Genomic DNA, 12942 nt, shown 5'->3' on the forward strand with positions numbered 1-12942 from the left:
TGCGAACGCTGCGAAACGCGTCACGCGGACACTGTGCTACTCTCTTGCGGTCCTTCCTGAACACGCGGCACCATCTAGTGGAACTGCCAGGAAGCCGACGAGTGGCCTTCGGGACAAATGTGTAACGCGCCGCTGCCTGCGAACGCTGGGTGTATTTCCGTCGCTTTCTGCACACTCAGTGGCCCATAACTCAGTGACAGAAATTGGAAAGAGGTTCACTGAAGATGGACTTATGCCTAGTGAAATATTAATTCACCGACACTAAACAACAAAGCAAGCTGAAGGACGCCTACTTTGTAGTGGCTGCACGGTGAGCGCTGACGTTGTCATAATTTTTTTTTTTTACAGCGAAGCGGTTAGGTTAGGTCACCCACAAAACAGCACCGTACCCTAGCGGCCGCGGACACTCAGGCAGACGTCAAAGGGGAGCTGGGAAAGGGGATTTGTATTTGAGTTTTCGCTAACAGAGTTATGTTGTTTCGTGCATTAGAATTACAGTCCGGTGTTATCATGTCTGCAGGATGTGCGTAAGTCGTACTTTGCCAACTTTCTATGCATTTTACTTTGAGAAATTCAATTAGTGCAATAACGCACTTGCGCTTGGCGGAGGGCCTATATGAATGAGGACATATGCTGAACTTCCACACACGTGCGTGCGCGCGTGGCGTATGTTGCTTGTGGTGCTGGTGGTGCTTGTGCAACGTTTTCTAACGTCTGATGGGATGGTGGTACTTGTATAATGTCGGTTGTGCTTGTCTAACGCCAGCAACAGCTTCGATGTCCCTCCACTTTCACAGGGTAGAAAGAGGGCAGCTTATTTTTTTTATTACTTTAGCGATCATAGCTGCAGATTAAGACCTGCGGCGTGCTGTCGGAATGCTTACTTTTGATGAATGCCATATTTTTTTGATCGTTGGGGAATATGTCATTTTCATTAACGTTAATATACAAACGCATGCTTTAAATTAGCGCGAAAGAAGTCCTGGAATGCACGCGAAATAGCCGCGTGGCTGTCCTCTCGGACATATGCCCGGACAACAAAACTCACGAACCGCTGAATGGGTGAAGACAGTCCACAAGACAAACGAGTCGTTGTAAAATTTATTTCGAAATAGATTTGCCTGACTTCCTGTCCCATTAGTCGATGCAAATAGGCAAGTGTAGTTATACCCGACGTCAGCTGCCTGACCTTTACACACGGATGACCACTACGACGCATTGTAGAGCGATTCGATCTGATTTGTCGCCTTTGAGATGATCTTGTTTGATGCGTCCTTGAGTGCTCTTTGAGGTGATCGCCGCGTGCTGATAATAATTTCTATATTTTGGTACATTTCCACAAGGGGGAATGGTGATGGAGTGGCCGTTACTTAGAAAAATAAGAATAAAAGAAATATAAACCAACATAAGTGCTGTCTCTTCGTGTATCACGTGCGCGTGTGATAGTTACCTATGCGCCAAAGATACAGGAAGAAGTGACAAACTCTTAGCATTTCATTAATCACTTTGCGAAAGCTTTGCTTCACAGATTCCCAAAATGGGCATTTTAAATCTGCATAATTTTACAGCGGTGCTGTTATCCTCTCATTGGTCGGCATTTTCCGTGTCGATGTCCGTGGGCAAAAAGAATATGAGCTGATCCCAGAGGTAGTGCAATACCGGGTTGTTCCGTAACCTCACGCGGTATGTACCACGGGTGACCCCGGTACTACATGTACCACCGCAAGGTGGTACCATGCCACCATGCGTTTTTTTTACCAATGCGCTAGGCAAAATCATTTTCGAGATCACTCCACAAAAATGGTTAGAACATTAATTATCGTTAGTTCTCAAAAAAAGCTAACCACTTTTTTATACTTCAGAAAAGGTTAAGAGAACACTCGTTTGACTTTTCTCAGCTAAAATAGTTTGGAAGGAATAGGGATATAAACAAAGCTGGAGTAATCATGTGAAAAACGTTGTAGCCTAAAGGAAACCTCAAAAAACACCAAACACATCCATGTGGTTAAAGCCTAGAACGGAGCGGTATGTTTGCAAGACCATTTATTTCAATAATAAACCGTCAACATAAAAAAAATATTCACTCGCCATCCCACCCATGCGAAAGTGTTTGCCTAGCGTAGCTGTTGTAAACCACCACTCGAAGTGCAGAGCGGAGTATTCAGTGCTTCAATGCTTTAGAGTAGTGGCAATTTAGAGTAATGGTAATTTTGACAGCATGCCGGCGCTGGTCGTATTGTTATTTCTTGTTCGTTTGCCGTTCCTCATATTTCCTCTGTGCCTCGGAAGTCCTAACTATGCCTTGCCTACCCATAGCGGCGCTGCAACAACAATGAAGGCAGTTGTTGGACTCGTTCTTTTATATACGAAAGGCTACTCACGTCACTCCACATGTCGCAAGGTGCCGTCGCCGCGGAAGCTTGCGAAACATTGATCTTTACCGGGAAACGTATGCGGGGAGCACTACGAGCTTCGCATTGATATCAGGAGCAGCTCATTACAGTTATCACCAAGTATGTGGCTCGGATGCTTGTTTTGTGCTTGTTCTTTATTGAAACAAATGATGTTCTGTATGTTGCATGCCTGATTCCAAAAAAAAAAATGTATACGCCGTTTGCTTCACTTTGCTGAGTGCTTGACCCCTAGTTTAACTCCGCCGCGGGTTGAACGCTACCACCATGTGGTAGCGCTACCACCATAGTGCTCGTGGTATCGGTGATACCGGTACACAGCGTGGTACCGCACGGTAGCACGGTGGCACGGGGAGTGCTCTCACATTATTCTCTTGAGAGCACTACCATTGTGAGACGCTGTCACTTGAAGCTGCACCTCTGCTGGAACAAAGAGACGCTGTCGTTTGAGGCGCTACGCCTCCAAAGGCAGTCGTAGGCGCTGTACGGGGCTTTGAACTGGTCCTTGAGAAAGTGGCGTTCGAAGTACCGGTTGGTTCTCGCGTACGGGTACGTAATAAGACATGGAAGTAAACCAACCATAAAATATAGCGCAACGTAGGGACTCAAATAACCACCTCCGCCTCCCTAAACATACTAAAGGAATGCTCGGATTGTTGCTGGAGTTGCCACTTTATAAAATTTACTCCCTTAATCTTGTCCGACTCCTAAATTACGCGTTATTGTGTTGTTTCCACTTTTGAATATTTCTAGTCCTTGATGAAGTGATGTAGTTGGAATTATCAAGGCGAAAGCCTTATATGCCTCATCGGATGGTGGCTTCGAAAACGTGGCGTGCGGTGCAGAAAGTCACGTGATCTCGCCTCACGCAGAGACGCGCTCGTGCGACTGCTCTGACGTTCGTCATCGTTTTCTGCCCCCGTTGGCTCCAATAGTGCTCGGAATGCCAAGAAAATGCAAAGTTAATTAAGATCGAGTTAATTCAGGCACTAGAATCCACGACCTTCGGTGGGAGTCAAACCGAAGACCTTTCGTCCTAGAGCGAAGTTAATTATGGCACATTTCATTATCAGAGAGTTAGATAAGGCAGTGCAACCAACCACCTTTGGAGATAAGGTGAAGGTAATTACGACAGTTAATTAATATATAGCTAATTAAAATACTAAAATACACGACCGTTCATGTTACGGTGAAGTTAATCAGGTAAAGTTAATATAGAGCTAATTAGGATGCTACAACCCACGACCTATAGTGTTAAGGTAACGTTAATTAAGGTATAGTTAATTATTACAGTGCTATTTAGGCACTATGAATCATGACCTTATGTGTTAATTGGGGTGAAGTTATGTAGTGCACAGTTAATTAAAGTAGAATCAATTGAGGCACTCGAACTCGCCATCTTCTGTGGGAGAAAAAAAGAAGTAAGAAGTAACATCGCATTCAAATGAGAAAGTCAAGTAATTTAATGAATATTTCTCTTGAGCGTGCTGGCTTTCGCCTTCACCCTCTTTCGCCGTATGCTATAGTGACTTTCAATTTTTGTGCGTTCCCTACTTCCGCCCGATTCTCGGCCCATGCCCCTGTTGTGGAAACGTGCAACATTTGATGCGAATCATTGTCACTTTACAGGAAAATGAAGTTATGAGCTCCATCACCGCACCGGCAGAATGACGCTACAATAAAAAAAAAACGTATTTGATGCGATATTTAATTGTGTAAGTGAAGCAAGGAGACTGTCATGCGAATTTCATTGTTTTACTTTCCGCGATATGAACACAAAAATGTTAACATCGAAATTAAAAATAATACAGCATGAAAATTGACAATAACAATTAGTGTTCATTTAATATCATTTTCTAAATTACAAAATTCAATTTAAGTATTCTTCTCTTCTTACCTACTGCCGCCCACTTCATTGCCGATCCCCCGTAGTGGGTTGAGCCATATCCTTAGGAACCACGCCTAACCAAGCCGTCATCAGCTGCTACCGTTGTGAGGTGTAGTCATATAATCAGAACAGCAGTTCTTCAGACGTCCACAATGCAGTCGTCAACAGCGACTTTGTCTTTCGACGAATGCTCGACGTCTTCGATGAAAATGATTACTGCTTCAGAAGGGGATACAGCGACGGCATCAACAGCAATCTCGGCCCCACAAGAAGGTGCCAGCGCCAGAGTGGGTTCTTCATATGGGCAGACGTCGTCAACGTACATCACGGCATTGACTGGCGAGGTAAACGCAGCTACTTTTGGAGCACATAGGAGATTTCTTCTGCAGTTTGTTAAGGGTTTCTACCTCGAGCTATCCGCAAGCTATTGCATTCAATTTATATATATATATATATATATATATATATATATATATATATATATATATATATATATATATATATATATATATATATATATATATATCATAAGAAAGAAAGCCACCAAGGCCGACATATGGCAAATTCCGTGTACATATTAATTAATATAAATAAGTTATAACTTAATCGAAATGAAAATGGCTGACTAACTTGTCGCAGGTGGGCCATGAGCCTACGTCTTCGCATTACGCGAGCGATGCTCCTACCAATTGGCTCCACGGTAGCCCCGGCTCCACTTCGGAACCGTAGAGAAACAACTGCTACGAGTGCTCTCGGCTGCGACGGAGGGCAACGACGTCACTACTGGCGCAGCCAATCGCGCGCTTTCTATATATTTTTTTTTTCTCGCGCATGCGCATGGTGTTGCGCCGGAGGAGTTTATGGCTTGCGGGCGACAGACGTTGGCTAGCCGCTTCGCTGTAAAAAATCCTGCAGCCGGACATTTCTTGCGCTTTCATATACCTTTGACAAAACAGGCGGAACTGATACTCGACGATAACTGGATATTTGTTTTTGGTTGCCTCCGTTGAAGATAGGACATACGCAAGCAATTTTCAACTTGCCTGGAAACAATGCCCGTAGTAAAAGATATGTTGATAATACGGGCGAGAGGAGTTGAATATACGTCGTATTCAGCAGTGTTGGCTCCAATATTGAAATTTCCTAGAGTCTCGCCGAGAGCCCCGACGAGTCGAGGTACTCGATGACACTTAGAAAGGCTGGTAGCTGATTACGACTGGGGAAGAGGATGTCTTCCTGTCATGAACATGGGAGCCCCAGACTCAAGGAAATTTCTTCAAAAACGAATAGCCTAACGGCTATTCACCACCTCGGGCCTCCTGATCCGCCTCAACTCCGCTTTTGCTGGGCCACCTCCTATGGTCTATCACCAATCCACTCCTCCGGTCGAAGCCACTGGGCCATCCAGGTCGGACTGCTCCACTGTTGCCATGGCGATTCTCTACCTTTCTCCCTCCTTCTATCTCCTTCACTCCCATTTCCTTCCCACTGCTGGCGCTGGGCCCTGCGCCCACAAGACTTGCAGATGATAGTGCCAGCCTTTCCTCCTTTCCCTACAAGGACCACTTCTCTCCAATATTTGTGAATTCGCTGTGAACAGGCGTGATTTCTACAGGAAAGGGATGTGTCTCGCGATGTGCTAAAGAGTGACCATCATTCAAAAAATGCACGATGAGCCTGTTGTAAGGAAATCCATGAAAACCATCAAAAATAGTGCGCTGTTTTGGTGATGTCCATACAAGCTCTGAAAAAAAAAACTCGGTCCCTATTGGAGTATTGTACAACGATGGGAGACTCCGAATTTATTTTGACCACCTGGGAATTTTGACGAGCACCTAATTATTTCAAAGTACAGGAGCGTTTTTCACATTTTGCCATCATCGCAATGCAGAAGCCACGGTCGGCATCGAACCCACGTCCTCGGGCTAAGCAGCACAACGCCATATTCACTAAACTGCCGCGATGAGGGTAAAAGATCTATGTGTGTACAAATGACAGCCAACCAGAGGATTAGAAAGACCGCAGAAAAACAATTAAATAAATATTCATGAGCTGCAAGAAATACAAAATTCTAAGTACGTAATTCAGATTTCATCTCAATAAAAAAGTAATGAGAAGAACTATAGGAGGATGAGCTAGGCGGTCTTGCATATATTAGAATCAACTTATATTTACCACGGCAAAGCAACCGCGCAAGTTGCAGTGGGTGAAAGAAAAAAATCTACGATTCCCGTCCCTCGCGCCTCGTTGTGATCCCTACGCATGCAACGCCCCATAGAACAAAGAAACGAGTCTTGCATGTACCTCACTTCTTTCGAGCCACACGCAGTTGGTCACAAAAACCGCTTGCAGGAAGACTCGAGAGTCCCGCCAAGCAGCACTGAGCACCCAGGATCCACCAGAGCTTACGCCGGTTCCCCGCGAGCTCCGCGACCTGATCACGATCGCACCCATTCCGCGAAACGTCCATCCGTAATACAATCGAGGCAGGCGCCTAGCTCGGGCCACCACGTCCCTCAAACGAATAAACCAGAAAGCGGACGACGTCGCTGTCATGGACGCCGCCGCCTACCGACGCAACCGAGCCTTCGCCGCGGTAGCGGTCTCGTCCTCGCAACGGACATTAAACGCCGCCACGGTACGTACACGTGATCCCGACGTGGCGGAGCAAGTGGCCATAGCCCTAGAAATGCTAGACGATAAGCGAACGGCAGTATTCAGCGACTCGAGACCGGCCATCAAAGCGTTCGAGAGAGGAGGCGTCTCCGTCAAGGCGTTACAAATGGGAGAAGACCATACGAAGCCCGCTCCTACAAGACCAGCAACGGGCCGTCCAGCAGGCTCGCGCAGCGGCCGCCAGGCACTCCCTGTCGGTCCCTGCGTGGGAGACGCCCACTGCGCGCTGACGTGCGTCCTGCAGGACTTTTATTAAAGTTTTCCCAATCCAATACAAAAGTTCACAATGGGGGGGGTCAGGAAATTTGGTTGTGGGAGTTCAACGTGTTCTTCTTTCTCTTTTTCTATTTTTTAATCCTAGGTAGAATATCAGGCAGTATAATAGCAAAAGCTTGGTGGCGTAACCCGCTGCGCCGTTCCAACGGGGACGCTGATAACACACACACGCACACACATGCGCACACGCGCACACGCATCCATCCATCCATCCGTCCGTCCGTTGATGAACCACCATGTTTTGTACGTAAACTTCGCTGCCAGGTATTAGCTTGAGCAAGCCACGCATACTTATCTCACTTCCGTTTCGCCCGGGCAATGCATAGGCCGCGTGCTGTGAGGACTGCGGAAGAATAGCGCACCTGCGAAGAACACCGTCGTGAACAGAAGCGGGAATGTGCGCGGCGACGGTGGGTGGAGCGAAATACGGACGAAGATCGCGCCGCAAACGCCAAGCGTATGCACCTTTGGTTGTATCACCCCTGACGACTCCACTTCCGTCGTAATTGGGGGAGATTTCAACGTAGACGTGTTTCGGCCAGACGGAAAGTGGTCGTGGCGTTTCTTTTGGAAAGGTTCGGCATTCAATGTTATACAGACATCAGTACTCCCGCGACGCGCCATCGGTCGTGTATAGACTTCACGTTGGCCAATAACCTTTCCAGCGCCGCCACAGAGCCACTGGCCGTATATCATAGCGATGAGAAAGCCATAGTCACCTTGGTGACCGAGTTATAAATCCAGAAAGTAAACAAAAGAAGCTTAAGAATGAAAAATAAAGCACTGAGTACGAATTTAGTAAAACAACAACAAGAATCCCGAAAAAACAAAATTCATTGTGGTATATGTTTTTTGTTTTTACCAAACATATTTGTTATCAACATATTTATCATTATATATACAGGGCTCCGCTGGTCATCCACTTTCACAGTGGAATATGGCTCTTAATTTTTGTTTTTCGATTTCCTGCTGCGTCCATGCACGGCGAATTATGGTGGCGACAAGCTGAATGGCTGCAAGCTATCCACCGTGTAAACAATAGTTCAGCGTGCTAGAGCAGACAAACAAATTGCGCCTGCATAGCAACCACTTTATAACAAGCAAGACGGCGCCTCTGCACCGTACAGTGTCGTCCCCTGTTTTGCGACAAAGAAGTGCGCTTACCAAATGAAGCCAGCATCAGACGGAAGGCTCATCGATCTGAGTGTTTGGTAATCTACGTATGCCAGAGGGTTTTGAGTAGCTCGGGAGAAATCGTGGCATTATTCGAGTTTCAGCTGGTGCTCAGAATTTCACATCTTTTCGTTATCTCTCTCGCAGGGGAGCCGCCTATATTTGAAGATCGTCCATGTCCCGTGCTGTCGACGTTTAAGCACAGAAAAGATGCGAGCCGTACCGGAACCACCACCCGTTTTAAGGGATCAAGGAAGAGGAAGCCTGCAAACACTCGCGTTACAAGCTGATTAGAGCTCTTTCGAATATCCTTGTTCGACACCACGTGCAAGTTTTCATTCGAAGAAACGAAAGCTCGCCGGTTAACCTAAGCGACAAAAAGTAGCGGTTGGATAGAAATTAGACATTATTAGACATTATTAGACATTATTTATTTCATCATAAATTTGTACATCAACATAAGCAAACAACTGTCAATTGATTGATGTCAACTGTCAATTGTCAAACAGTTGATGTTACGTGTAATGTTTGGCCAGAGACATTCTCCAAAAAAGAACGCAAAACAACTGCGTTGCTACGAGCTCCACTCTAGCACATCGAAATTGATGGGACTTTCACTCGTGGCACGCGATCGCAACTGCTACAAAAAAATTTACACGTGATGGAACGTGTTGCCTTCTCTTGAAGCGTAGCTTCCACTTTACTTATGTACAAGCGGGGACGAAATAATGCGGGTTCTGCGAGCGCGTGCCAATGACGTGTGGGCGCCAGTGACCGGTGACAACGCATTGCACACTGTGCCACCCGGAAAGAAAGCACCTTCCTGCCGCGATAATATGCTGTCTCCACGATTCCGACAGCACGCTGGAGAAGGCTGGGTGTATGGAAGAGAGCGTGAAAACAAAACGCACATGCGCAATGGCATGTCCGGACAAAAAAGTGCTCGCTTCGCTAAAGGGCGCAGGAGTGCAGTTCGGGACGCGCTCACAGATTCCATGTTATTTCGCACGCGATGGTATGTTCGTGAACTTGAGCAGCAGTGAGAAAGTCGCGGCGAACGTAGAGTGGAAAGTGGAGAATTTCTCGAGTTCCAGTTTTAACGTGCAACGCCACCCAGCCGCTCCGTCGCAAGGGTTAGAATAGCAAACCGGTGAGCTAGCCGACGACGTGTTTAAGAGAATAACAAAAACTGAAGCTTTCGCGAATAAAATCGCAGGCTGTTCCATGCGAGTGTTATGATAACCACTTGTCACAGCCAAGAGAACCTGGTGGAGTCACTGCGTCACCTTGAAAGAATACACAGGCACATGATGAACGAGAACTTTATTTTGTAGCGTAGAGAAAACGAATTATAGAAGAATTCACTTAGACGCCGAGGCATGCACTACGAACGAATTTCGTAGCAGATGCATGCAGTATTTGCGCGGTTAAAGCATTAAGAAATTGGTTGATCCCTACGCTAGGTTTCAGCTATTTTTTCCGAGAAAGCAGTGAGCCTGCACGGCAAAGGCAAACCACTTTCGAGGTCATGCTGCAGGTAACGCCATTTTTTTTTGTCCTTGCTACCCATTTCAAAGATAACGAAATGCTGGGATCATAAACAGGGCAAATGAATGACTCGGTTAAGTGAGCTCCACATTCGCGTATATGCTGCCACCATCCACAAATCCATTGAATTCAACATCTTCCCAGGAAACTGTTTCGGTAGTGTCCCCTTCATTCCAAGTGCCAGGCGCCGGCTTCTTTACCATCTTGTTATGAGGCAGACACACTGGTAGCGGGATGTCCCTCTCGGAATCAGTGGGATGGGTGAGGAATACTGTTACTTCTCTGTCCAACGGCCAAGACAAGCGGCCGTCCCATTTGCCCTCGCCGAGCGAAAACTTAAAGCACACAGTAGATTCCCCGTGCTCATTCTTATGGAGAACGCATTCGAGCCGGAAGAAGTAACCACCCAGCACGGATGGAGGATGCGTTATGCTGTCAGTTTTGTCGTTGTCCAACGATTCCAGTTTTCCTTGGACGTCGAAGGAGCACAGAGTGACGTGAACGCTTGGCCTGGAAGCGGCACGGTAAGGTGTCGCAGAGAACAGTGACCGTTCCGCAGCTGAGGGCAACATTCGCTTTTGGCTGCTGCCCACCGGATCTTCTTCGCCTTTTGTGCAGTCGCGTTCAAGAACGGTGATCTTTTTCACTAGCGAGTTGATGGACTTGGTCACATAGTCCTTGTCAAGGACGTCGCCGGGCGCCCGCTGTATCAATGTCTCGAGACCCTTCCTGATATCTCGTACTACTCGAATGACGCCACTGCGTGCCTCGGCTGTACTCGCCTCCTGTCCTGGACCAGCGGCTCCCGAGCAGAATCGTCTGTGGTCAATGGCGGCGCTGCGAGCGACGCACTGGCTGCACTTCGGACACTCTACCTTTTCGCTGCTGCAATTGACGAGGTGCTCCATAAGCGTGGACAGAGTACCGGGGAAGTCGCAATCGTCACTGTTGGGGCAGAGAACGCTGTACTCATCCAAGTCGGCCAACTTGAAGTCCTGCGGCACGACGTTATCCGCGAGGCAGTCCTTGCCGTCGAAAGGGCACGGTTCCTGTTCATCGATCTGCGCTCTGCATGGCACGCACAGAACTTGGCCGCAAGACAGCAGCAGTGAGCGAGAAGGCACCATGCCGCAGACGCTGCAGACTCGCGTGCTTGGTAGAGGATCGACGAAGGCGACGCGTCGACGCTCCAAGAAGTCGCTGAATCCAGTCAGAGTGTACTCTGAGCTTGACATCTTGTAATAAATGATAGACTAAAACAGAGTCGATGAAGCAGCCTGCAAACAGGGCAACTCGGATGCGTGCGGCGGTTCCGAAGGGCAAATGCGATAGTGGCGATATGCGTATACTGCAACGTATTTTTTATAGACAGCCCGCACTTTGCCAGCTGGCTCCACCATCGGGCTCGTTCATTGAGGCTACACTGGCGCCGTGGGGCGCCGTCAGTGGGCCAGGCCAGGTCGGTCCAATAAGTGTCCACCACTGGGAATGGATATGCTGACTTCGCATTTACAGCCGTAATCTCGCTAAAAAAATTAGGGGCCAAGATTTTCTGATTAGCTCTCGCAGTAGCATTGTGACGAATCACAAAGGGCCGTAACACCGTCTGCGTCCTGCACACTTAACACGTAGACATCTGCTCACCAATTCAGTAGATTGCGATTAACCTTGTCTTGCGCAAACAATCCCTACGTCTTTTGAGCCTCTTCAGTCGCGGCGCAAACATTTCTATACACCATTTAGTTAGCTATGTCTGTGCAGTCGTAGCCAGGAATAGACCACGAATACCAAGCTTAGGACGAACCTAACCCTCTGCTTGCCTAAATGCCTTCATTTTACTTGTGAGTGAAATGTATCGCTAAAATTAAATTGTGGGGTCTTACGTGACAAAAATACAGTCTGATTATGAGGCACACTTTCGTGGGGTACTCTAGGTTAATTTTGACAACCTGGGATTCTTTAACGTGTACCTAAGTCTAAGTACACCGGTGTTTTTCCCTATCGTCCCCATCGAAATGTGGCCACCGTGGCCAAGTAGGCAGCTTTGGTGAAGGCACTACCATGTTTAACGGGAGGTTTGACGTGGAACGTTTGCTTAGCCATTGCGAAACATGTTTTTACTCCTTACTAATGTTCGGCAGCCTAGAATTATCACTTGAGTCGAGCTGGTGAATACATTATTTTTATAAAAGAGATACGGTACAATAACTGGCCATTTAATTGGTTTGTAGATATAGTGACTCACTATAAGATGCACGAAGAATCATTCAGAGTCACTCTGAATCAGTCCTTGACCTGCTTCAATGGAGTGTCCCGCACCTTGGCGTAAATGATCTAAATTTCGCAGATTTATCGACAGTCGACCGTATTTCATGACTGTATGTGCTGTCAGCCGGCTACAGTCCACGCGCAGCTGGTGTTGCTGCTGCGCAGTGGGCGTCAACGCCCCATCGGAATCCGCCTCTTTCCCGGCGCCTCGGCGCGTGCGCCCTACCCTATCGGATTAATGGCGAAACGTTTTGGAAGGGTCGCGCGCGGTTGCACGGCCAGATATCGGGGGAAAGTACACCGAAAAAAAAAAGCGCTTGGACGCGCGCTGTTGCAAACGCTCGTGCCATGCATACCACGTTGAAACTCTGCTGGTAGCTCGACGTCGGTGCGGTGCCGAAAACGTGCGTAAGACTGCAACTCCACTTTGAAGCAGAAAAGGGCCAGAGCTTAATCCGGACTACATCGTGAACCACGTAGTTGCCGCGTTGCACTGACGGCTGTCAAGTTTATCGATAAACCCGTGCGTTACACTTGGGCGACACTTCAAGAACACGTTGCCGACGCAGTGTTCTTGCAGCGTCGGCCAACGGTTGCTGGTGGTGGCAGCGCGTGCCTGACTGCATGTACTGTTTTAAAGCGTGGTAACACTGGGCCGATACGAGACCGACAAGACTCCGCCGATTGGCCGACTATTATGCA

The sequence above is a fragment of the Dermacentor albipictus genome, chromosome 6, assembly GCF_038994185.2.
Source record: "Dermacentor albipictus isolate Rhodes 1998 colony chromosome 6, USDA_Dalb.pri_finalv2, whole genome shotgun sequence".
Lineage (NCBI taxonomy): Eukaryota > Metazoa > Arthropoda > Arachnida > Ixodida > Ixodidae > Dermacentor > Dermacentor albipictus.